Here is a 25,686-nt window from a genome sequence, read left to right as displayed (position 1 = left end):
CCTTAATTCTCCAAAAATATGGAACGAGCCTACATACCCCAGCTCAAGTATGCAGGTACCTTCCTATACACAAAAGCCTCTGCTGCCTGTGTGCCTCACTGCGGCTTATTGCAAGAAGGAGAGAGGAAGACTGAACTCGTCCCTCACCTCACCACTGTATCCCCCCTTTCCATGGGGGTCACCTTCAGAGACTATAGAGGTGGTGAGTGATTGCCAATTGTGGACCAGAAATACTCTGGGAGGCTCAAGGGGAGATTTACTATGAACTCATTGTCCACACATGTTTGTTGGTTCCAAAAGAACAGAATGTATTTAAAGTCCAAAGATTTACAAATCTTCAAAATAATTCACAATAGCAATATCTGGAAACAGCCCAAGTAATCAAAGGAAAAACAGTTCAGTCAGCAGGAATTCTCTTAGAGAAACAAAAATCAGTCTTTAACACCAAGGTCTTCAGGGTAACATCCCCATAGATATGGAATCACCAAGTTATCTTCACTTTGGGCATCCCCAGCAAGAACAACACACCTGGATCCTAGGGATGGAATCCTTCCAACTGGTTCTGCAGTGATCTGAAATTAATAATTGTTCCTACTCAAACTTACTCTTCAGCTCTCTCCACTGTTTTTCTCTCTCTGTAGTGCCTGAGAAAGCACCTTTTATGTCCTCTTCAAACCCATCCCGTTTTGAGGGAATGACACCTCCTACTATCACTCAAACATTAGCAGGAAACTTCTGTGAACCTTTGCAATCTCTCTCAACCCCCTCCTTTACAGGAAGGAACTTGCCTCTTGCAGAGCATTGCAGGAACAGAGCTCTCTGATGTTTTGTTGAACTCTTTAGACAGCAGGAACCCTCTGTACCTTCTTAATAACCCTAGTTAGGGTTATACCATCCCTCCACAAAGACAAAAATTGGGCAAGTTGTTTAGCCGTTATAGTATGCAGTGAATTTGTGGGTGTTAAGATGATGTTAAAATTGGGGTAAGAGGTTATAGTTTTCCAGTATATGGAATGTGTGCTATTCAATTTAACTTATAGAGGATTTGTATATATTTGATGGAGTATAGTAGATGAGTGGTATAATACATATATTTGTTATAGATGGAGAAGGCTCGTGTAGCCTGCGAAGCCACAAGTCTTCAAGGCAACAATGTATACCAAGAAATGATTTAAAGCTCAAGTTTGTAGCAGTTGGTTAGAAGAAGTGGAGACATTGTAACTAAGTTTGAACATTGGTAATAAAATTATGCTGGCTGGATTAGCTGACACTATTTTAGGATTTAGTAAAGATTGGATATAGGTAATGTTTAATATATGTGTATGTTCCATAGGACCCTATTCTATGTGCGGTGTTGCTGTGAATTTGAAATCATCATAAAGAAGAGTGCAATCGATTGTGAATATATGGTATTAGAAGTCAGTTATTTGTTGCACATCAACATGATAATTGAGTTGCGTTTGGGTATATAGACAGTCCCTGAAGAAGCCCGCACGAACGGGTGAAACGAGATCTTCGTCGGTGGTGATAAATTTGTATGTAAAAACAGTTATTTCCTTAATTGGATAAATACTGTGAGGTAGAATACTACACACTATGAATGTTTACATGTGTTAAATGAAGTACAATTAATCATCATGTTGGGTGGTTTTAAGAATGGTGTGTGTGATTTGGGTATGAATGAGTAATGTATGAATGAAGGGTAATGTATGGGATATGGAGTTTTAACATATATACCGCTTAGACAGGTGTTCCTATGTATTAGGTGAGGTTGTAAATTTGCATGAACATATTTAATAAAACAATATTGTATTGAGATTTGTTTGCTATAGGTCCTCTGGTTGTGTTTACATTATATTATAGACAGAGGCATTGCACCATTATTGTCTACCTGTTCAGGAAAACAGATGGACATCTATGCATCACCAATCACACCGTAAGCCTGCCTAGGTCACTTCTATCAACCAATATGGAACCCTGCAGCATTTTTCAAATTTAAGGCCTTTTTTACAGCCATTTTTTACTTGTTTTTTTGCATGTTGATTTTAATGGCAATTTTGGTGTGCTTTTTGGGATAACTGTGGATTTTTAACACTGGTTTGATTTGTATACCATCAGTTTATTGCATCAAGTGGGACCACGTGCTTTAAACACGTGTGGTATGAAAAATCATGCTGGTTTTGGTGCAGGTTTTATTTATTTATTTATTTATTTTATATTTTTATATACCGGGATTCATGTGAAATTTACATATCATCTCGGTTTACATTGTAATTCAGAGAAACAGGCATGTAAGAATGCAATTACTTAGAGCAGGGCATAAAACTTGGATTATAGACACATAGAAAAGGATATATAATTATTATAAGGGATATATATATATTATAAGGGATAATAGATACATAGAAAAGGGCATAAAATTGGATTATAATGGAAAGGGGAGAAACACATATTGTATTAAAGGGCGCATAGATTATATTATAAGGGTCATGAAAAGAAACAAGAAAGAGGAATCATGTTTCGTCTTACTGAAGGTTCTATGTACATACTGGAATTATGAAAACTTTGAAGTGAGCTGCTGTAGAGCAGGTTTTGCTAAATTGTACAAGTGGCATGAATGGAATATGCTGTAATTTGTCCTGTTGGCTAGTGTGGTGATTGTCGAGGTTGTCATAATTGGAAAGCTTGCTCAAATAGCCAGGTTTTTAGTCTCTTTTTAAAGTTGATTGGGCATTGTTCTGACCTGAGTTCTGGTGGTAGAGAGTTCCATTGTGCAGGGCCTGCTGCGGACATGGCTCGTTTGCTTCGAGAGGTTTTGATGTATGGTATTAGGAGCGTGTTTTTGTACGCTGTTCTTGTCGGTCTGGTTGGTAGATGTGGTTGCAGTGGGATGTTGAGGTCCAGTGGAATAAGCTTGTGGATGGTTTTGTGTATGATCGTTAGAGTTTTGTATAAGATTCTGTACTTGATTGGGAGCCAATGTAGGTTCCTTAAGATGGGGGTAATATAGTCTCTCTTGTTGGTCTTAGTCAGAATCCTGGCTGAGGCGTTTTGTAACATTTGAAAGGGTTTAAAGGTATTAGCTGGAAGGCCGATTAAAACCCCCTAAAACCCACCCCCGACCCTTTAAATTAAATCCCCCACCCTCCCGAACCCCCCCCAAATGAGTTAAATATCCTGCGGGTCCAGCGGCGGTCCGGAACGGCAGCGGTCCGGAACGGGCTCCTGCTCCTGAATCTTGTTGTCTTCAGCCGGCGCCATTTTCCAAAATGGCGCCGAAAAATGGCGGCGGCCATAGACGAACACGATTGGACGGCAGGAGGTCCTTCCGGACCCCCGCTGGACTTTTGGCAAGTCTCGTGGGGGTCAGGAGGCCCCCCACAAGCTGGCCAAAAGTTCCTGGAGGTCCAGCGGGGGTCAGGGAGCGATTTCCCGCCGCGAATCGTTTTCGTACGGAAAATGGCGCCGGCAGGAGATCGACTGCAGGAGGTCGTTCAGCGAGGCACCGGAACCCTCGCTGAACGACCTCCTGCAGTCGATCTCCTGCCGGCGCCATTTTCCGTACGAAAACGATTCGCGGCGGGAAATCGCTCCCTGACCCCCGCTGGACCTCCAGGAACTTTTGGCCAGCTTGTGGGGGGCCTCCTGACCCCCACGAGACTTGCCAAAAGTCCAGCGGGGGTCTGGAAGGACCTCCTGCCGTCCAATCGTGTTCGTCTATGGCCGCCGCCATTTTTCGGCGCCATTTTGGAAAATGGCGCCGGCTGAAGACAACAAGATTCAGGAGCAGGAGCCCGTTCCGGACCGCTGCCGTTCCGGACCGCCGCTGGACCCGCAGGATATTTAACTCATTTGGGGGGGGTTCGGGAGGGTGGGGGATTTAATTTAAAGGGTCGGGGGTGGGTTTTAGGGGGTTTTAATGTGCCGGTTTTGCGATTTTTAGATTTTTAGATTTTTAGATTTTTCACGATTTTTCACGATTTTTCACGATATTTTACCCCCCCAAACGGCAACAATACGATTCCCTCCCCCTCCCAGCCGAAATCGATCATTAAGACGATCGAGGACACGATTCACATCCCTAGAATTGAGTATTAGGTTAAGGCTTGAGAGCAATTTGTTGATGGATATAAGGCAGTTGTTCCAGAGTTCTAGTGTTTTTTGTAGGGATTCTTTAATTGGTATAAAAATTTGTACGTCGTCTGCGTAAATGAAATGTTTTAATTTTAATTTGGATAGGAGCTGGGATAGCGGTAGAAGGTATATGTTGAATAGAGTCGGCGATAATGAGGAGCCTTGAGGGACTCCCATAGAAGAGCAGACGGGGTGTGATTCATTGTTGTTGATTCTGACTTTGTAGAATCTGTTTTGTAGAAATGACTTAAACCAATTTAGAGCGGTGTCTTTGATTCCGATGTCGGCTAGTCGTTCCAAGAGTATTGAGTGTTTCACCGTGTCAAAAGCGGCTGATAGATCGAGAAGAATGAGTATGCAGGATTGTTTTTTATCAAGATTCAGGAGTATTGTGTCAGTTAAGGAGATTAGAAGAGTTTCCATGCTCCGTTCTTTGCGAAAGCCGAATTGTGACGGTGCTAGGATTTTGTTGTCATCTAACTACTCCGTCAGTTGCTTGTTTACTATTTTTTCTAGGATTTTAGAAATGAAGGGGAGATTTGCAATAGGTTGATAATTGGCTAGGTCGTCTGGAGAAAGGTTAAGTTTTTTCAGGAGCGGTTTGAGGATTGCAAGTTTCAGAGGATCAGGAACTGAACCTTGAATTAGTGAACAATTGATGATGTCGGCGATTGGTTTGGCGACGGTTTTAGGGATGGCAATGAGTAAATTGGAAGGGATCGCATCTGTGGGGTGTGATGCAGGTTTGAGTTTTTTTAGGATTGTTTCGATCTCTAAGGAGGAGGTTAATTCAAATTTTTCTAGAGTTGTGTTCTGTTGGAGGTGTACTGAGTAGAGGGGAGGCAGGAGTGAGCACGTATTGGCATTTAAAGGTGTGATAAGGTCTGTGATTTTTTTCTTGAAGTATGTTGCTAGCTCAGCAGCTTTGTTGGCGGCCTGGTCATCTGGGATGGTTGGGGGGGAGGACTTAGTGAGGGACGAGACGAGGGTGAATAGAGCTTTAGGATCGAAGATGAAGTGGTGGATTTTCTGGGAATAAAAATCCCTTTTAGTTTGTAGGATGGCTATCCAGTAGCGATGCATGAGAGATTTGTAAGTCTCATGGTTAGATTGTGATGGATTTTTTCGCCATAGAAGTTCCCTATTTCTGAGCTCTTGTTTGAGGGTTTTCAGTTGTGGGGTGTGCCAGGGTTTTCTGTTGTTCAGGTTGGTAAGGGTACTTTTTGTAATTAAAGGGCAGGTAAGGTCTGCAATGTTCTTTGTTATCCTGATCCAGGAAGATGTGGCTGAATCTGTGTCTGAGAGGTCAAGATCGTTTAATGCTGTAGGTAGGTGTGAGTTAATGGTGTCGGGGTTGCATAGTTTCCTGTATTGGACCGTGGATTTTTTAATGGGTTTAGGGGAGGGTTGGATGTTCTTCAGAGTTATAGAGATCATCTTGTGGTCCGACCAGGGGACTGGTGAGCAGGTCGTGGATGAGGCGGGGGTAAGGTTTTCATTAATGAAGATTAAATCCAGGGTGTGTCCCGCTTTATGAGTAGGTTCCTTGATGATTTGGTTGTAGCCCATGTACTTTAGAGTAGTGAGAAATGTTTCACAGCTGGAAGATTGTGGTGATTTGTCCACATGGAGGTTAAAATCTCCCATTATTATGGCAGGGGAGTCTATGTTGATGTGTTTGGCTATGAGTTCGATTAAAGGGGATGGGTCTCATTCTAGGCTTCCTGGAGGGGCATATGTTAAGCATATTTGTAGGTGTTTGGACTTAAAGATCGCTACTTCGAGTGAGGTTGATGTGTTAGTAGTCTTAAGGACTAGGCCTATTTCTTTTTTTGCGGCTAGTAGCAATCCTCCACCTCTTTTATTGGGTCTGGGGATGGAGAATATGTCGTAGTCTTGTGTGGGGAGTTGGTTAATTATTGCCGTATCCTCCGGTTTTAGCCAGGATTCAGTGATGGCGCAGCAGTCCGGTTTTGTTTCTGTTAGGTAGTCGAGTAGAAGGTGAGATTTTTTCGAGATTGATTGTGCATTGATCAAGGTTAGGGAGAATAGTGTGAGGCCCAGAAGTTGGTTCAGGGGTGATGTCATGATTGGATTATATCTCTTTTGCGAGAAGTAGGGTGTAGAGTGTTGGTTTGCACAGTTTCTCCGACTGTTGTAGATGATCGGGATATCGTACGTGTGCATGAGGACTGTTGTCTGAGGAGTGCACTGAAGTTGTTCAGATGAATGCTGTGGAGGGTTAGTTTGGATACTGGGTGTGTCAGGATGATTCTGTGATAGTCTGAAGAGGTTTGGATGTGCAGTAGAAAGACTGCAGGCATCTGGAAGAGAGTATGAAGCTTCTGAGAGTAGTAGGGGGTATGGTAGTTTTGACTGCGAAGCTGGTAAGTACAGGGTATACTTGGTATGTGGGTAGAGTGGTACAGTAGGAAGAATGGTTGAGTGGTTGAGAGGTTTGAGAGGAAGAAGGTTTTAGCTAGGATTATTGCCCAATGTCAGTTTTCAGAGCGTGGGAAATGCTCTGAGATCTACTGTCTCTGTGATTTAGATTCTTTGGGCTTTCGGACTAATCATAGGGCCGGCCCATTAATACGTTAACCTGAGGTATCCTGTATTACTGTCCGTTTTGGTGGTGGGTGCAGTTTTACTCACCCTGCGTATTGTATCACTTTTTCTTTTACTTTATCTTCTGTTTGTGTGTTTCTGTCTGCGAAGGTTCTGAGTCAGGTTGCAGTGTTCCAATGGCGAATGTATGAGAGTTAGGTCGGGAAGGTTTTTTTTAAACAAGTACTGTGGGCTTAGTTCTGCCCTGCGGGTCTGCACGAAGGGGCACACAAAGGGGCGGGCCCCTTTGTTGTGCACCTTCGGCGTGCGACGCCCGGCGCGCGGCGCCTAGGATCGGGGCTGGTTTTAAAAGTCTGGGCGGACTCGGTGGGCGGATCGAGGGACAAGCTGGGGCTCCCACGTGGTCGGCGCGGGGGCTCAGCGGTGGTAGGGCGAGAGGAAGGCCTTACCCCGGTGGGCTCAAGCGCCGGTCACGCGGGCCCCTCTCCCAGCTCCTACAGTCGCTCCTTCTGCGTCTCCTCCAGTCGTGCTGTCTGCCGGTAAGAGGGCTCCTAGGATCGGGGCTGGATTTAAAAGTCTGGGCGGACTCGGTGGGCGGATCGAGGGACGAGCTGGGGCTCCCACGTGGTCAGCGTGGGGGCTCAGCGGTGGTAGGGCGAGAGGAAGGCCTTACCCCAATGGGCTCAAGCGCCGGTCGCATGGGCCCCTCTCCCAGCTCCTACAGTCGCTCCTTCTGCGTCTCCTCATTGACTCAAAGTTAGAAATAAGGAAATATCCCAGCAACACCTCCTCCAGTGTGTCTAAAAGCATGTGTGTTGCGGAAGGATGTGCAGACCTTTAATTACATTGAGGGATGGTAGTTTTCAGACAGCCAATTAACATGAGTAAGATGCTTTTATCTCATAAATCACTTTGGAAATCAATCTCCTATGTTCATCCATAGGAAAAATGCTTACAGTGTAATTTTAAAAGGAATGTGCGTGCACCCATAAATGTGCATAATGGCATGCGAGCGGAGAGACGCATCAATTTTAAATTGTGCTCACAAGTACTCGTGTGTCATTTAAAGTGCCCCTCCCAAACATATTTTGGGTAGGGCTTTAGTGGCTTTTACGTGAGTTTGCAGGTGGATTTTAAAACCTGCTCGCATGAGGGAAAAAGCATTTTTTCCAAGTAGTCCACCAGTTTCTCAGTTCATATTGAGGTCTTTAAGACCCCTCTGGTTCTTCAAGCCCCCCACTTGACCCTGAACCATCATGCTGTGGTAAACGCCCTAAAACTCGAGATCGTCAGATTTGCTCCTCATCAGGACCACAAGTAAAGTTACGCGGATAACGAGCCAATGCGCGCCATCGTCAGCTTTTTAAAAAATGCAGACTCATGCGCATAAGTCTTGGCCCTGCCCCAGAACGCCCATGCCCCACCCATTTCCCACCCCTTTTCTGCCCACGTCTTCATGACGCGTTCATGGGTATGTATGCACGTACTTTGTGGCTTCTTAAAATGCACGTTGCTCACACGAGGACTGCATTCGTGCGTATGTGGCCATTTTTATGCAAGAAACTCTTTTAAAATCGACCTGTTAGTGAATTGGCTCCTATATCTATTTCCTCCTCCCCCCAGTCTCTCTCTCTCTCTCTCTATACATATAGAGGGGCTGATGTAATAAGCTGTGCTCAACCTGCTGCAGGTTTTTATGTGAGTAACCGTGCATTTTCCCATGCTCTCCTTATGCACATATGTAATAACATGTTTGGCATGGGAAAATGCATGCACAAACCCGCACTAAAAACACACGGTGGGTTTTATGTAGGTGCATGCAAATGGTATATAAAGAAGGCAATTATCCATTCACAGGCAATGCAGGGAGCCACATTAGAAGGGAGAACAGTTAGTGTGGGCAGTTTTAAGCAGTATTTTTAGCACCTAAGTCAGGGCAGGAATTAAGTTAAAGTGCATGTCAGACAAAATATTTTTCTCATTGCTGGCATTGGTGTGGGTGTGTGTCCATGCAGCTCTAGTGTAATCATGGATTATGTTCACTTTTTCCTGATGCTATGGCACATTCTGCGGGTCAGCCAAACAGCGGCAGAAGCCTTTCAGTGTGGCAGCATGGCAGAAGGTCGGAGAGAGAACAGGCTGAGAGAAGGCAGTTTCAAGGAGGGTCCCAAGAGGAGTCCCACCTTCATTCCCATTCCCGGACCACTAACTTTCTTGAAAGGGAAAGGTTTTCACCCCAATAATCATCAATCGTGGATCTCCACACACCAGCGAGTTTTCTGCACAGGTTGCTGCATAGGATCTTCAGCGTGCGCTTTTACGGTCATAATGGTACGTGTAATTGTTTCTATGCAGAGTTTCTGCGCGTATCTCATTAGCATACTTGGGTGTTACTACATCCCACGCAGCTGCCTATTTTTGCCGTGTTCGCTGAAAAAATATGCACAAAACAAATAGCGCTGATTTCAGTGCGGATCTTGCTACTTCGGCCCCATAGAGAGAAAGAAAAATATATATATACTATTGCAATCCTGCAGTTGTCTAGATTACCCAAATTCCATCTGTATACCTTGTTCTCCTGCTATTGACAAAATGACTGACTGCACACCCTTGACTCCCTACCTGTATTCCATTGAATGTCCTGATTAAATTGACAGACTGAGAAGCATCTGTCAGAATTAATAAAATGACTGTGATGTGAGATTATAAACCCCTAAAATCGCAAAGATTGTACAACTGCAATGAATTTAAAGAGAAGAGAAAAAGCATATTTTCTTCTTGCAAAAGGTTCGTTTAATAGTACAAGGGAAAATATTATTTTGTCAATGGATGCTAAAGAGGCCTTTGACAAAGCAGAGCAGACATTTTTGTTTCAGATAATGGAAAAGTTTAGATTTACAACTAAATTTAAAGACTGAACTGAGGCAATTTATAAAGAACTAAAGGCAAGAGTAATATTTAATTCAGTATCTCCCTGGTGATTAATTTAGACAGAAGTACCCAAAAAGACTCTATATTACATCTAAGAGGAGTTGATTGCTAAGAGGGTCATTATTCATAGGAATGTAGCCAGCTAAGTAAGAACTAGTTTTACTAGGAAGCTAAATTTAGCTGCTCAAATTGAGAGGTCCAGGGGCAAGTTTAGACAAGGGAAAGAAAGTTAGGTGACTAGCAATTGAGTGGGAAACTGGCTGAGCCTTCTCTAATGCCATGTAACATCAGTTTAACTAGAAAATACTTAGTTTTTAGACGACTGATTCCCAAACCTGTCACAGGGAACCTCCAGTCAATGACATTTTCTGGATATCCACAATGAATATGAATGAGATAAATTTGCATCCACATTTACCTCACCTTATTTGAAAATGTACAAGAATGTGTGGAAAAGTTTTTTCACAGCTTTGCTTGACTTTTATATGTTACTCAGACAGGAATTATTAGGCTGTGGTACTACTTACTGCAAACATTAGTCAGTTCATTTAGTAACAAACATATAAGGATCATTATCATATATTTTACACTTTAAGCCTCAGAGTCAGTCTTTTCTTTTTTTTAATTTTATATATATATATATATTGAGTTTTACATTTTTTAACAAAGCATCAAACTTTGTACAGAAAACACGATTGGAAATATATAAAATGAGAAATTTCTTAATTAAAAAAATATTTTTTTTTCAGTCTCTTTAGACCACAACTATTGGAGAGAGGCAGAAATGTGGACAGAGAAAAATATTCAGCCTTTTCTAACCATGCAAAGTTTTTGACATTTTCCTGTGGTGGAGCTCAACAGACCTCTTTTGCTTAATGTCAGTTGCCTTCCTTACAGAGTTCTTCTGCCTCCATTGTCTCCTCTGCAGCCAATGAGCTGCACTGACTAGCAGAGGGTAGACAGCATGTTTTCTTACCTTAGTCATCCAAATGATTTCAGGTGAAGTCATGGAGTTGTTATTGAAGGTTCATTCAGTTAGATAGAAGCACCAAGAGTTATAGCAATAGATTTTATTTGCTTTTCTGTCGGTTCATGAGTTTTATGAATGTGTTATTGTACACTGCCCCGAGCAGTGGATTAAGGATGGGTTACACATTTTCTAAATAAATATCTAAATTGTAATTATTGAACAATGCCTTGTTTTATGCCATTGTGCATGAGAAGGATTAGTTTCTTAAATGATGATATGAGCACTAAATGGAGACTGGAGTATATTTTTTTATATAATTTATTTTTAATTAGAGATGTCATTAACAAAAAATAACAATATAGAACATAAAAAAAACAAGAAAAGGAGAAACTCCTCAGTATTTCAATAATATAAATCATCTAGTCTACATTAAATGGGAGGAGAACAAAAACAGAAAAATATATTAATATACATAATAGATACTGGCGTACCACTACTATTTTTTTTACCTTAACCCTAGACAGTTGTCTTATCCCTAATAAATGTTTCAATGTGTGAAGGATCAGTAAACACAAAACTCATCCCTTGAAAAGTAACCAAACACTTACATGGGTATCTAAGAAAAAATGTGGCTCCTATTTTGTACTTCTATTTTTTAACTGCAAAATTTAGGGTGCCAACACAGATGGAGGTCCCGATCTACAGCCTATTTCATCTGGGCGGCAGCGGTGTCCTAAGGGGGAGACAGAGAAGAAGGGAGAGCCGGGAGCCGGTGGTGAAATTCCCCTCCCCTCACTGTTACACCTAATTCAGAGTGCCAACATCCATATCTGGAGTATACAGGCGGAGGATTCTTCATAAATGCTTTATTTATGTCTACAAATCCCTACAAACATTCATCAGCCCAAATACATATGCATCTTTTATTTAGCCCTGACCCAAATATATTTACACCTTCTCAAGATAGGAGTAACTGTCTCAAACGTAGTCACACTTGCACAACTCCCATTATAATTAGGGCTTCTGATTCTAGGGTTTATACATTGTAAATGTGGGTATTTATTTTTTCAGGAAGTTAGGTGTTTATGGATTGGACTAAAAATAGGTATTGTTTTTTCAAAGCATTATTACTTCTAAGTGCATTTTTCAATTGATTCAATATAATAAAGCTTGATTCTATTTTTCATGTAAAAAAAAAATGTGAATAATAATTACCACAATCCAAACCCTCTCATCCACTCCCTGCACAGCCCTAACACTCTCACTCCTTCCCAGCCCAAGGATGAATAGAATGTGAAAGACATACAGCCCAATCACTCTTCCTCCCTCCCTCCCAGCACAGCACAGTCCCAGCATTCTCACTCCTTTCCCAGGAGTTCCCCCACAGTCCCCTCCACAGTTCAAGTACAGTCCCCACAATCTTGACAGTCACATCAAGATACCATCCAGGTTGCTGGCTGTGGTAGAAGGAGCTGAAGGAGTCAGAAGATGCTGACAGCCCTCCCTCTTCTCACCTTCTTCTGCTCTTCTTTGTTTGCAGGGACAACAAAGGGGGGGAACGTTGCCAGCAACTGCCTGATGCCATTGCCTCGGGGAGTTTGGAAACTTGCTTGCACTGCTTCTTCACAGACAGCAAGCAGCAGGGGGATGATGTCACCAAAGAGGTAGGTCTGTTATGGGGGAGGAGGGTGAGAATAAGTCAAAGGGTCATTTGCAGAGTTTCTGAATACAAATACTGCATCCTGTATTCAAAAATGCAGCTTAGATTCTTGATTATGTCAGAAAAGTTGCATAAACCCTTTCTTCTTGGAATAACTCATGCCCTAGACGAGATACTCATTCACTATTACATTGCTGAAAAGATTGACCTGGGGCTGGAAGTTGGCTTCTTTTCTCACCCTGGTGTGAGACAAAACTTACAAAAGCTATCATATCATTTATAAGAATCACAGCAAGTCTAAACACAATACTACATGGCATTAAGTCTGAAGAAACAACAATATAACTGGTGGTATTGGAAGGTGCATCAGGGATTAGGTAACAATTTTCAGTTCAGTTCATTAATTCGGTTCATTTGACTCGTGATTTGTTTCATTAAGTTTGGGCCTCACAATTTTATTAATTTATTTCTTTCACTTGGTCATTCATTTTCCATTAAAGGCAATAGGGGAAGCAATGCATTCTATTTTGGGCTCTACAATTGGGGTTTTCCATCCAAATTTACAGAAAATTGAAAGCAAGTATCAGCAACAGAAAGAATAGTGCTCTAAGATACCAAGCAGCCCAAACAGAGGCATGCACAAACGGGACAAGCAGCACCGACAGTGGGAAGAGCATGCCAAGGCTCCAAAGGAGGGACAAAGGACACCAACAAAAGTAGCATGACAACCTCAAGGCACCAAAAAGGAGCAAAGGGCACAAATTACAGTGACATTAATACCACAAGGCACCATGAGAGTGGGGAAAGCAGCACAAACACTGTCATGAAAAGTCTAATGCAACAAAAGATGAGCAAAGGACACTAATGTCAGGGGCAGCAGGGATGAAACCTGTGACTCTGGGTGTTTAAGGCCAGGGGATCTTGCAGTGGAGCCACAGGAACTCTGGCTCAGCATGAATCCTGTAGGAACTATGAAACCAAATGGTGTCAGAGAAATGTATTTGCTTATTTATTTCCCGCTTTTATATATCGTATTTTATATATCGTACTCCTCCCACCCCTCTACATGCTTCTCCCACCTCACCAATAACATCGACGCACATACAATTCTCCCACCAAGTCCGAGACCTAGGAGTCATTATTGACGACCAAATGGCCCTCAAAAAATTTATCAGCGCAATCCTTAAAGAGTGTTTTTTCAAATTACATACACTCAAAAAATTGAAACCCTTACTTCACGCATCTGATTTCCGGACAGTTTTACAAGCCATGTTGTTTTCCAAAACAGATTATTGCAATTCACTCCTCCTAGGCCTACCTAAAAATGCTATCCGCCCCTTACAAATCCTGCAAAATACTGCAGCCCGCATCCTCACTAATACAAATGCAAAGGAACACATTACGCCAGTTTTGAAGGATTTACACTGGCTCCCCATTCAATCTCGCATACACTATAAGACACTAACACTTATCCATAAAGCCCTCCACAATCCTGAAATGAAATGGTTTAATAATACTCTACAATTTCAAAACTCTATTAAACCCACCAGAAATCAATACCTTGCCACATTACAGACCCCCTCGCCCAAACTATATAACTATGCTTCTACCAAAGCGCGAGCGCTTTCTTTTGCTGGCCCTTTGTTATGGAATACCATGCCCACCGAACTGCGCCTTGAGCCATCTCCCAAAACTTTCAAGCAAAAACTCAAGACATGGTTATTCACACATGCCTATACTTGAAATAAATATGTCCTCCCCTCCTTTACCTGCCCTGCCTTTCTACCAGACACCCCCTGTCTATATACCATCTCTAACTTCTCCTATTTCTGCTCCTATTCTAATGATCCTACCATATTGCTCCTAATTTAAGATTAGCACTTTCGCTCCCCTCTTACCACTTATTATTTAGAACTCCATCACCCTCTAACCCTCTCCCTTAGCTTTTACCTTTTTCCCCTTGAACCCTCTTTACTCTATAGTGTTGTTTTAATTAAGCTCAGTTAAGTTACAACTAAATGATAGTTCTGTTTTTGTAAAAGATTCTACTTGTTTTATGTTCAAATATTTATATACTTGCCTTTTTTTTTAATTGTATAACGCTTATATAACTCTGTTAAATGTAAAACGCTCCGGCGTAAGTTCCTGTTCACTGTACACCGACGTGATATCTTTGATGAGCGGCGGTATATAAAAACTTATAAATAAATAATAAATGTGATCAACCACATCAAAGCACATAAAATTCTATTGCATAAAATAATACATCATAATATAAAATTAACAATAAAATAAAATCCACACATATTAAAACCTCCAGGACCACCTAGAGATATCCAGTCCACCTCCAGATGCTCCCTATTGGACCAGCATTAGGTGTATCCCAGACTGAGGGCTGGACATAAGGAGCCATGGCCTGACATCTTTGCTGGACCAACAGTTTGCTCTGTGATCCTGCTGTTCCATGGCTTTTTTTGATGTGTGTCCTGGTTCCTGCTGCATCCTGCCTCCTGCTTTATACCTGGTCTTCAGCTCCATTCCTGGGTTCTGCTCAGTTTTCGGCTTCTAGCATCCACCTTGGAAACTCCTGCTTCAGCCCAATTGGGTAGGCCCAGGCCTCGCAGCTTTCTTTTGCAGGGTGGGAGGGGGTTCAAAGAGGCCTGGGGAGGTCTCAGCTGGGCTTGGCTTTGGCCAGTCAGGTAGGCCCAGGCCCAACAGCTTTCTGGGGTGGGCAAGAGGGGGTTAGGAGGGCCTTGGGGAGGCTGCTATTTCTTTTTTATGTTTTTCTTTTGGTGGTGTTTTTTTTTTTTTTTTATGTTTGTTTTGGTTTGGGAAACAATTGAAACCTAAATAAACATTACATAAACTGAAAACCAATCCCCACCCCTGAAACAAAAAAATGAAGCAAAACAAATGTCCTTGGCCTGCACATACCCTTGTTTATCTTAATGAAGAAGAATTTTTTCCACCAGTTCTGGTGCCAGCCATGAACCATGTGAGCTCGTGATGTCCCTTGCTATTGTTTATACTCAATCACAAGTAGTGATATGAACAGACATTTTTTTCATGTACTTTTTCAATGTCATTTGTTTGTTTCATTTCTTTTTATTTAAAAAGAAAGAACAAAACAAAGAAAATATCAAAATGAATTAAAAATATCAGATGGAAAAATTAAACAACAAACAAATGTTGGACCCTGTCTGAGAAGAAAAATATTATCCTGGCTCACTCTACCCACCCCCTTGCAGCCTCTTACCATATATTTTTTCTTCATGGGCTAGGAGCAATCCCCAGTTTCTTCTGCCTTGTTGATAGTATTCTTAGAAATCTTCGGGAGGGAACTTCGTAATTGGGGCCTAACAAGTGCGGCAGCTGCTTAAATCCCATGTTCTTCACAACCTGTAAGAGCTGGTCAGCCAGGGCAACCATTTACATGATGCTGCCTGTCTCCTACTACAGAACAAAGAATATATTGGTCAGTTCTATTTCTTAGTTATGTTCTTTTACTAAAGCCACAGTTAACAGGTTGGCAGGAGATTTGCTGAAATAGAAACTTTGACCAGCAAGAGGAGTTCCCAAATCTTATTTTTACAAACTCAGCTTAGCCCATATCAAAGACAATCTAGTGTTGCATTCCAAATTAAAAGCCTTAGAAAAAGCAGCAGGGTCAAGAATTGGTGCCTTCTTAATTTTCAGAAGATTAGGCTGCTATCCCCTCAAGAACTTTTCAGGAAATACTTAAGGTAAGTTCTTCAGCTCTCAAATGTGGATGCTATTGGATTGTCCAAGTTATATTACATTCCATCTGAATCACACAGTGAGAATGTGGAGCAGAGGGATTGAAAAACATTCTTACTTATGGACAGCCTGCATGTGTTAGCATTTTTGGAATATTCTCAGGATGTGATTTCCACTAGAGCACCCCTGCTTGTCTCTTTGTTCTCCGAAATGGATAAAGTCTCTGTAGCTATATTTTAAGTTCTAAAATATTCTTTTTTGCAACCAAAAGATGATGATGTTCCCGGATGTGGCAAGAGCTACTCAACTCAGGAGAAAACATTTTCTTGAGAAGATGGTGCAAGTGTTCTTGCTTGGGACCTCCTTTTTCATGAAATTTCTGTGCAAATGCTTAGTGAATTTTCAAGGGACTATGTATTATTTTTGTTCACCCTTCCCAACTGGACAATTTGTTGTGTGATAAAATGTCATGATTTTTATGTTTACTTTGATTGGGTATAGGGATAAAATAATAATATGTACCATGGTTAATGTAGGATAAATATCCAATTTCTGTATTTTGTGATATTTTTCTTCTATATTTTGTTACCTCGTGGTTAATGTGAGCTGGGTACAATCTTGCAATCTAGGTTTCCTTGTATTTCTTTTCATTATATTTTAGATGCTCAAATGTTGTTTCTTTATTGTGTACAATGTATATCTTAATAATTCTGAAAAAATAAAACATAAAAATGAACCAAAACTAATTTCTTAGACCTGTACAACCCTAGCTTATTTTAATGAAGACCAACATTTCCACCGACTCTAGTGCCAGCCATGAACGATGTGAACTCATGATGTCCTCTGCCCTTGATTATACACTTTCACAAGTAATGATGGGTACATCCATTTTTTTTCATTACTTTTTTTTAAATTTTTTCATTTCATTTATTGTTCATTTTATTTTTTTATTTAAAATGAAAAAAACCCAAACAAACCAAACAACAAAGGAAATTTTAAAACAAATAAAAAAAACTAAAGGAATCCACTTTGAAGTGCCTGAAAGGTGGAATATAAATCAAAATACAAACATGTCAGGCCCTATCGGAGAAGAAAAACAAATCCTCCTGGGCTACTTCTCTCAGTCCTGTGACCCCTCTTACCATATTTTTCTTTCTTCATGGGCTAGGAGCAATCTCCAGTTACGCTTGCCCCCCCCCCCCCCCCACACACACACACACACACTTACTCCTGCCCCATTGATGTTATGCTTATGCAACAGGGTATCAAATTCAACTCCTTGTGGATAGTTTGCCCTTTAGTGGAATAATAATTGTGGCCTCAACAGGCAGGCTCAGAGTGACTGGGTATGCATACTGTGCATTTGCAAGGGGCGGCACACCCGGGGGGGGGGGGGGCGGCAGACTGGCAGCAGCAGAAGAGGTCGTGGGGCTGCTGGTGGAGCTCAACCTGCCGGCAGCTGAAAATGACTAGCTCGTGCGAGCTTGTATGTCTGTGCGACTGAGCGAGAGCCTGTGTTTTGTGTGTCTGTGTGAGAGCCTATGGGCTGGATTTTCAAGAGGTTACATGCGTAACCAGTCATACGCATGCTGGGCCTATTTTCAAAAGGCCCGGCGAACCGCGTAAAGCCCCAGGACGCATGTAAATCCCGGGGCTTGCAAAAAGGGCCAGGTAGGGGGTGGGGCAGTCCTGGGGCAGGACAGGGGAGGGTACAAAGGCTTCAGGCACAGAGCCATTTGCTGCTGTGCTGGGGATCACGTGCCGACAGTTGGCTGGCACACGCAACTTACTTCAGCCCCAGGGCTGAAGTAAGTTTTGGAATAAACGAAAAAAAAAGAAAAAGGTAGGGGGGAAAGAGTGGGGGAGATAGGGGAAGGGAAGGTGGGGTGGGGAGGTAGGGAAGTTCCCTCTGAGGCCGCTCCAGCTTGTTGCGGGATTGGCGCGCACAAGGTGCACAATTGTGCACTCCCTTGCGTGCACCGAACCCTGATTTTATAACATGCGCATGCCTGCATGCACATGTTATAAAATCACGTGTCCATGTGTGCATGCCGGGCAGCGCACACATGGATGCGTTTGCGCTGTTTTGAAAATCTACCCCAAAGTGTGTACATATGTGTGTCTGTATGAGAACATATGTGTGTGTTTGTGCGTGACTGTGTGAGATTCTATGTGTATGTGTGTGTGTGAGTGTGAGCCTGTGCCTGTGAATGTGTCTGTGAGAGAGTCTGTATGCTTGTGTGTTTGTGTTCTGAATCAGGTAAACATCCATGCTTTTTCCTATTCAGGCAGCTAAACTTTTTCTCCAATCAGTCCTCAAGACAAAGATTCTTTAAGTTTGAATGTATTTATTGTACAGGTAAATTTTTCATTACTTACAATTGTTGCAATTCAAACGTGAGCTCCTAGGCAAAGATCTTTGGTAACTGGAGACAGGGTAGCAGGAGGGAGAAGGAGGTCTCTTGTCTTGCATGAGTTAGTTTATGGTAGAGGCAGGAAGCTTGAGGTATATGAGGCTGATTTAGTCTTCAGATGAAGGCAGTAAGAGAAAAGGTAAAAAAAAAAACGATCGTTTCACAGGGTTTTACAGAGCACTGCTGGCTCAGAAGCAAGCATGGGCAAGACTGAACTCTCGTCAAGAGCTGCTAAAGGAAACGCCTCCACAAGCTGGGGGCAGGGGAGCAAGGTCCAATGGCAGTGAGCCTAAGAACCATGTGACATAGGGGGAGCATGAAGGGCAGTCCCTTGAGCCTATAAGGCACCTAGGAAGACTCAAGTTAGATTGAGGGGCATTCAAGCTCTTCCGATAGTGAGAGAAAGTGGAGGGGGGAGGGAGCTTCTCTTAAAGGCAAAGGCTCCTCTTAAATGCAAAGGCTCACAGATTTTTATCATGGGTTACAAAAAGTGTTTCAATATTAAGAATCCTCAGAAGGGAGGACTGCACTAAACACAGTTAAACTACAATATGTACAGATACAAACATGTACCCACTGCTGGGGACAGAACAGTTTGTGTATGTTTGGGTGCCTGTAAGAGCCTATGTGTCAAATATAGGCTCTCACTGGCACGCATACACAGACAAATACACACACACATACACACACACAGGGGAAGATTTTAAAACATACGCATACATTTGTTCGTGCAACCCAGCGCGCACAAATGTATGCCCGATTTTATAACATGCATGCGCAGCCACGCGCATGTTATAAAATCAGGGGTCGGCGTGCGCATGGGAGTGCACACTAGTGCAACTTGCGCGTGCCAAGCCCTCGGGGAGACCAGCTGGCTTTCCACGTTCCCCTCCACACCTTCCCCTCCCTTCACCTACCTGCCCCACCCCCCAGTGTGAAACCCCCCCCTGTACCTTTGTTGTGGAAGTTATGCCTGCCAGCGCACAATCCCCCAGCCCAGCAGGCATACGGAGGCCTCTGGCCATGCCCTCACCCCCGGACTGGACCGCCCCGCCCCCCAGACCGCCCATTTTTTCAAAACCTGGGACTTACACGTGTCCCGGTGCTTTACGCGTGCTGCCGGGCCTTTTGAAAATAGGCCCGTCGCGTGTAACTCCCCTACGCGCGTAAATCCTCCAAAAGTCTGCCCCATAATGTATCTGTGAGCGAGTGGGAGCCTAAGTATGTGAGAGAAAGGGTGTGTGTGAGAGAATGAATGTGTTATTGTGTGTGTGTGAGAGAATGAATGTGTGTGTGTGTGTGTGTGTGTGTGTGTGTGTGTGTGTGTGTGTGTGTGTGTGTGTGTAAGACAGAAGATAAAATGTATGTGACCCTGCCTCCCTCAATCCACAACAATCTCAGGATGGCTGGAAATCAGAAGATCCCAGGTATGGGGAGCAGGAGATTTTTTAGTCCTTATTAGTTTAAATTATTGGGTGTAATTTAATGTTTCTGCTCTTTTGAAATTTTTTTTTTTTGGGGGGGGGGGGAATAGAACATTTTTTAATTATTGGACTTTTTTTCATCATATGTTTTGAAATATTTTGTTGCTGTTTGGGAAATTTTGGTTAAAGTCTTGAATTATTAAATGTTTGCGATTGGAGCAAGGAGCTGCTACTGTTGGCTGCTCAATGAGGAAAATGAAAGGAAAAATAAGCAAAATCTTATTTTTCTTTTGTTTCCTATTCAGTTGCAAATAAAAGCACATCCCTAGCATTCAAACACGATGATTTCAATGTTATAACACAGCATCATTTTCAGCCTGAATTTTCAAAGCGCTCTTACATGCACAAGTCTTCTATGAAACTGAGTGGGCATGTGGAAATCAGGGCCGGATTTAGGCACAGGCAACATAGGCACATACCTAAGGTGCCAAATTCAGAAGGCACCAAAAACTGGGACTCTCTCTTCTGCTCTTTGATTTACAGGAAGTATAACCACTCTACCTGTAGCCCTCCATCTATGGGCACCATAATCTTAAACATGGCCCTGGTGGGAACCCTTATGCAGCATACACGTGCATGTTCATGCCTGCATGGGAGCAGATATAAATGTACATGCACACATTTACGCACCTACTTTCTGTATCCCCCTCCTCTTCATGCTGTGTACTGTAACCTATCATTAAAATCATCCATTGTACCTGAAGACTGGAGGATGGCTAATGTAACCCCAATATTTAAAAAGGGCTCCAGGGGCGATCCAAGAAATTACAGGCCGGTTACCCTGACTTCAGTGTCAGGAAAAATAGTGGAGAGTGTTCTAAACATCAGAATCACAGAACATATAGAAAGACATGGTTTAATGGAACAAAGTCAGCATGTCTTTACCCAGGGCAAGTCTTGCCTCACAAATCTGCTTCACTTTTTTGAAGGAGTTAATAAACATGTGGATAAAGGTGAACCGGTAGATATAGTATACTTGGATTTTCAGAAGGCGTTTGACAAAGTTCCTCATGAGAGGCTTCCAGGAAAAGTAAAAAGTCATGGGATAGGTGGTGGATTACAAACTGGCTAAAAGACAGGAAACAGAGAATAGGATTAAATGGATAATTTTCTCAGTGGAAGGGAGTGGGCAGTGGAGTGCCTCAGGGATCTGTATTGGGACCCGTGCTTTTCAATATATTTATAAATGATCTGGAAAGGAATACGACGAGTGAGGTAATCAAATTTGCAGATGATACAAAATTGTTCAGAGTAGTTAAATCACAAGCAGATTGTGATAAATTGCAGGAAGACCTTGTGAGACTGGAAAATTGGGCATCCAAATGGCAGATGAAATTTAATGTGGATAAGTGCAAGGTGATGCATATAGGGAAAAATAACCCATGCTATAATTACACAATGTTAGGTTTCATATTAGGTGCTACCACCCAAGAAAAAGATCTAGGCGTCATAGTGGATAACACATTGAAATCGTTGGTTCAGTGTGCTGCAGCAGTCAAAAAAGCAAACAGAATGTTGGGAATTATTAGAAAGGGAATGGTGAATAAAACGGAAAATGTCATAATGCCTCTGTATCGCTCCATGGTGAGACCACACCTTGAATACTGTGTACAATTCTGGTCGCCGCATCTCAAAAAAGATATAATTGTGATGGAGAAGGGGAATGGAACAGCTCCCCTATGAGGAAAGACTAAAGAGGTTAAGACTTTTCAGCTTGGAGAAGAGACGACTGAGGGGGGATATGATAGAGGTGTTTAAAATCATGAGAAGTCTAGAACGGGTAGATGTGAATCAGTTATTTACTCTTTCAGATAATAGAAAGACTAGGGGGCACTCCATGAAGTTAGCATGTGGCACATTTAAAACTAATCGGAGAAAGTTCTTTTTCACTCAATGCACAATTAAACTCTGGAATTTGTTGCCAGAGGATGTGTTTAGTGCAGTTAGTATTTAAAAAAGGATTGGATAAGTTCTTGGAGGAGAAGTCCATTGCCTGCTATTAATTAAGTTGACTTAGAAAATAGCCACTGCTATTACTAGCAACGGTAACATGGAATAGATTTGGTTTTTGGGTACTTGCCAGGTTCTTATGGCCTGAATTGGCCACTGTTGGAAACAGGATGCTGGGCTTGATGGACCCTTGGTCTGACCTAGTATGGCATGTTCTTATGTTCTTATATTCTTATGTAATAACACAGCTCCCAGAGCTGATCCTTAACATCCCTAACCTCTTCTCTTCTCCATTATGAGTCACACAAGCCTCTAGCAATGCTGTGGTTCATCCGGTGGAGGGAGGTTCAACCTCCTGGATCCCAGGTGCGATAGTGGTATAAGAATAAAAACCGCAAATTTACTATTGTACATGCAGCAAAATGGATTCTCTGACTTCAATGGGGAAATGAACTGTATTTCAGAGAGACACAGAAGTGCTGAATTTCTAACTAGTTGAAATTGTGACAGAATTATCCGATTGCCAAGCAGGCACTGTTTACATAGGCCACTGATAACAGGAGTCTTGTCTTAGCAAACATAGCAGAGAGCACAAGCAAGTCTGTGCGTATATGCTGAATCCATCAAAAGGGGGCTCAGAAAGACAATTTACAGGCCAGGTGTGTATGTTTGAAAAAACAGATCCAAACCTGTCAGCATGGCTCAGTTGTGCCTGGAGACAGGACCCTCCAATCACAAAAGGATTTTTTTTCAGACAGGTCAGTTCTGTCACAGCTCTGTCAGGTGCCTACCTGATGGTCAAGCTGGGTGGGAGGGTTAAGAAGTCTACATGAAGAAGGACCCAATCGGAATTGTACTCATGTCACTAAATTAGTATGCATTAAGCCTCTGAATATGCATACACTGGCTTTTAAAATCTCTGGGGGGAAAGAACTCCACTCACCAGCAAGAAGATGTTCGAGACACTGCTCCCTGCCCTGCCCTGCAACTGCACTGATTGACCAGATCCAGTGTCCTGAAGTGCTGTATGGAAGAGCTGTCCAGCCCTGCTATTGTATCCAGAGTAACACTTGCCGGGGTCTTCCTAAGGAACTAGGCAATAGGGATGTGAATCGTTTTTTGACGATTTAAAATATCGTCCGATATATTTTAAATCGTAAAAAATCGTTAGAGGCGCGATACAATAGGAATTCCCCCGATTTATCGTCAAAAATCGTAAATCGGGGGAGGGGGGAGGGGAAGGGGGAGGGCGGGAAACCCGGCACACTAAAACAACCCTAAAACCCACCCCGACCCTTTAAAATAAATCCCCCACCCTCCCGAACCCCCAAAAATGTTTTAAATTCCTGGGGTCCAGTGGGGGGTCCCGGTGTGATCTTCCACTCTCGGGCCACGGCTGCGATAATAGAAATGGCGCCGGCGCCATTTTGGTTCCTGTCCCCCGACGTCACGAGCGCAGGAGATCGCTCCCGGACCCCCGCTGGACCCCCAGTGACTTTTGGCCAGCTTGGGGGGGCCTCCTGACCCCCACAAGACTTGCCAAAAGTCCAGCGGGGGTCCGGGAGCGACCTCCTGCACTTGTTGCCATATTGCAAAATGGCGTCGGCCGTATGGCCGTATTGCCATATTGCCGTATTGCAAAATGGCGCCGGCCATACGGCCATATGGCCGGTGCCATTTTGCAATACGGCAACGAGTGCAGGAGGTCGCTCCCGGACCCCCGCTGGACTTTTGGCAAGTCTTGTGGGGGTCAGGAGGCCCCCCCAAGCTGGCCAAAAGTCCCTGGGGGTCCAGCTGGGGTCCGGGAGCGATCTCCTGCGCTCGTGACGTCGGGGGACAGGAACCAAAATGGCGCCGGCACCATTTCTATTAACGCAGCCGTGGCCTGAGAGTGGAAGATCACACCGGGACCCCCCCACTGGACCCCAGGTAATTTAAAACATTTTGGGGGGGTTCAGGAGGGTGGGGGATTTATTTTAAAGGGTCGGGGTGGGTTTTAGGGTTGTTTTAGTGTGCCGGTTTTCCCGCCCTCCCCCGATTTACGATTTAAACGATTTTAAAAAAAAAAACAAAACCGGGACGATCAGATTCCCTCCCCCCCCCCAGCCAAAATCGATCGTTAAGACGATCGATCACACGATTCACATCTCTACTAGGCAAGTCCTCTGCCCTCCTTCAGAGGCAAGACCCACAGCTGCTTCAGAGACAGAGGACATGTTCAGCAAAGACTGTCACTTCTCTCACGGCTCACAAACCAGGGATCTTCAAAGTGGTGAGAAGGGGTTAATTTCTGGCTTATTGTCTATGGGCCAGCAAGTTAGGAGTGTTTTAAAATACAAGCAAGTTGCAGCCAAGGTGATGTGTTATGTCTCCTTATTTATTCTTACTTGCTAAACTAATTATCAGAAGTATATTCTATGCTCAGGATTTTTTACCTGTTTCTTGTCTAGCATAAGATGTTTATCTTTTTCTAAATGCTAAGCCTGCAAAGCCTGACAAATAAAAGTCTAATCCTGTGGATAAAACACGTTGTCATTCCTGAATGATTTGGATTGTATTTGGGTATAAGAGATAATAGCACTGCTGACCCTATAGGTATGGGGGAGGGGGACATGAAGTGCAGAGAGGTTCCCCAACCCCTCATATTAGGTACAGTGGGTAGCTCACTCTCAGTCATTAACTCACCCCCAACTCTCTCTCTCTCTCTCTGATCCTCACAAGTGCAGGATCTTCTCAGAGGAAAAGGCATTCTTGAATAAAGTAAGGAGTCAAATGGAGGTGTTCAACTGAAAAGATTTAGTTTAACTTAAAAATCAAGATCCAGGTTACGATCGCAAAAATCATGAACAGTAAAATAAACATTATAATGAAAGCAGTGGTCTCTTTCTTTATCCATGGTGCATCCTCTGTTCACTCTTCTTTCTTTATCTGAACCAGTTTCCATTATCCCTTCCCCACAGAGGGTGGAAAAATTCTCTTCAATAACCAGCATGAGACAAGGGAAAAATCCCCTTGCTGCAAAACTTGAAAACCTCTTGAAAACCCACTTCCCCATGTCTTTACCCTTGCTGTTAACTGGGCACAAAGGTGAAAACCAGGAACTCGGTCCTTCAAGACATGGGGGATATGCCCCTCCTTTCAGAAAGTGGTGAAAAGATCAGGATAGGGAAAAAACCCTCCCTTCTCAACCCCTCTCACTCTTCTAATCCTCAAAAACGTTTCACTTGTGTTCCAAAAGAATCGATAACTTCTCCGCCACAACTCCCCTCTTCCTGGTCAATCAATCGAGGGAGAAGAAAGCCTTTTGCACAAGCTCGGAGGGGTGGAATTTATACCTCTGAGACCATCCCAAAAACTGAATGGAATAAAAAGGCTGAGAAGGGTTTCACTATGGAAAAAAAAACCTCAATAGTTGAAAAGCAAGGGTAATATTAGTGCCAGTGGCAAGGGCCTGTTGCATTTTGAATTTAGAAAGTTCATGTGTAAATGGTTTCCTCATCCTCTGTCTCTTTCAAGTAAACATAAAATCGCTTCCACGTGTACTTTTACGCATACACACATCCCCTCCCACCCCTGGCAGTAATTTTTAAAAGGCCTATATATATGTGTGTAAAACGGCATTTGACGCAGGTAAATACTTTTACTTATTTATTTATTTTAAAATTCAGTCCTTTAGTTTATCTTTTAGAGTGCACACTAACATCACATGCCTGGTATTGATGCTACATTTTAATGGGCAGGCTAAAATACTGAGTTCATTGCCAGTTAAATGCCATTTTAGCATTCATGATAAAGTTTTTAGTGAGTGAATGCTAAATGTATAGATTCCTTTGTGAC

The sequence above is a fragment of the Rhinatrema bivittatum genome, chromosome 5 (genome assembly GCF_901001135.1).
Source record: "Rhinatrema bivittatum chromosome 5, aRhiBiv1.1, whole genome shotgun sequence".
NCBI classification, from domain to species: domain Eukaryota; kingdom Metazoa; phylum Chordata; class Amphibia; order Gymnophiona; family Rhinatrematidae; genus Rhinatrema; species Rhinatrema bivittatum.
This window is presented reverse-complemented; position numbering follows the sequence as displayed.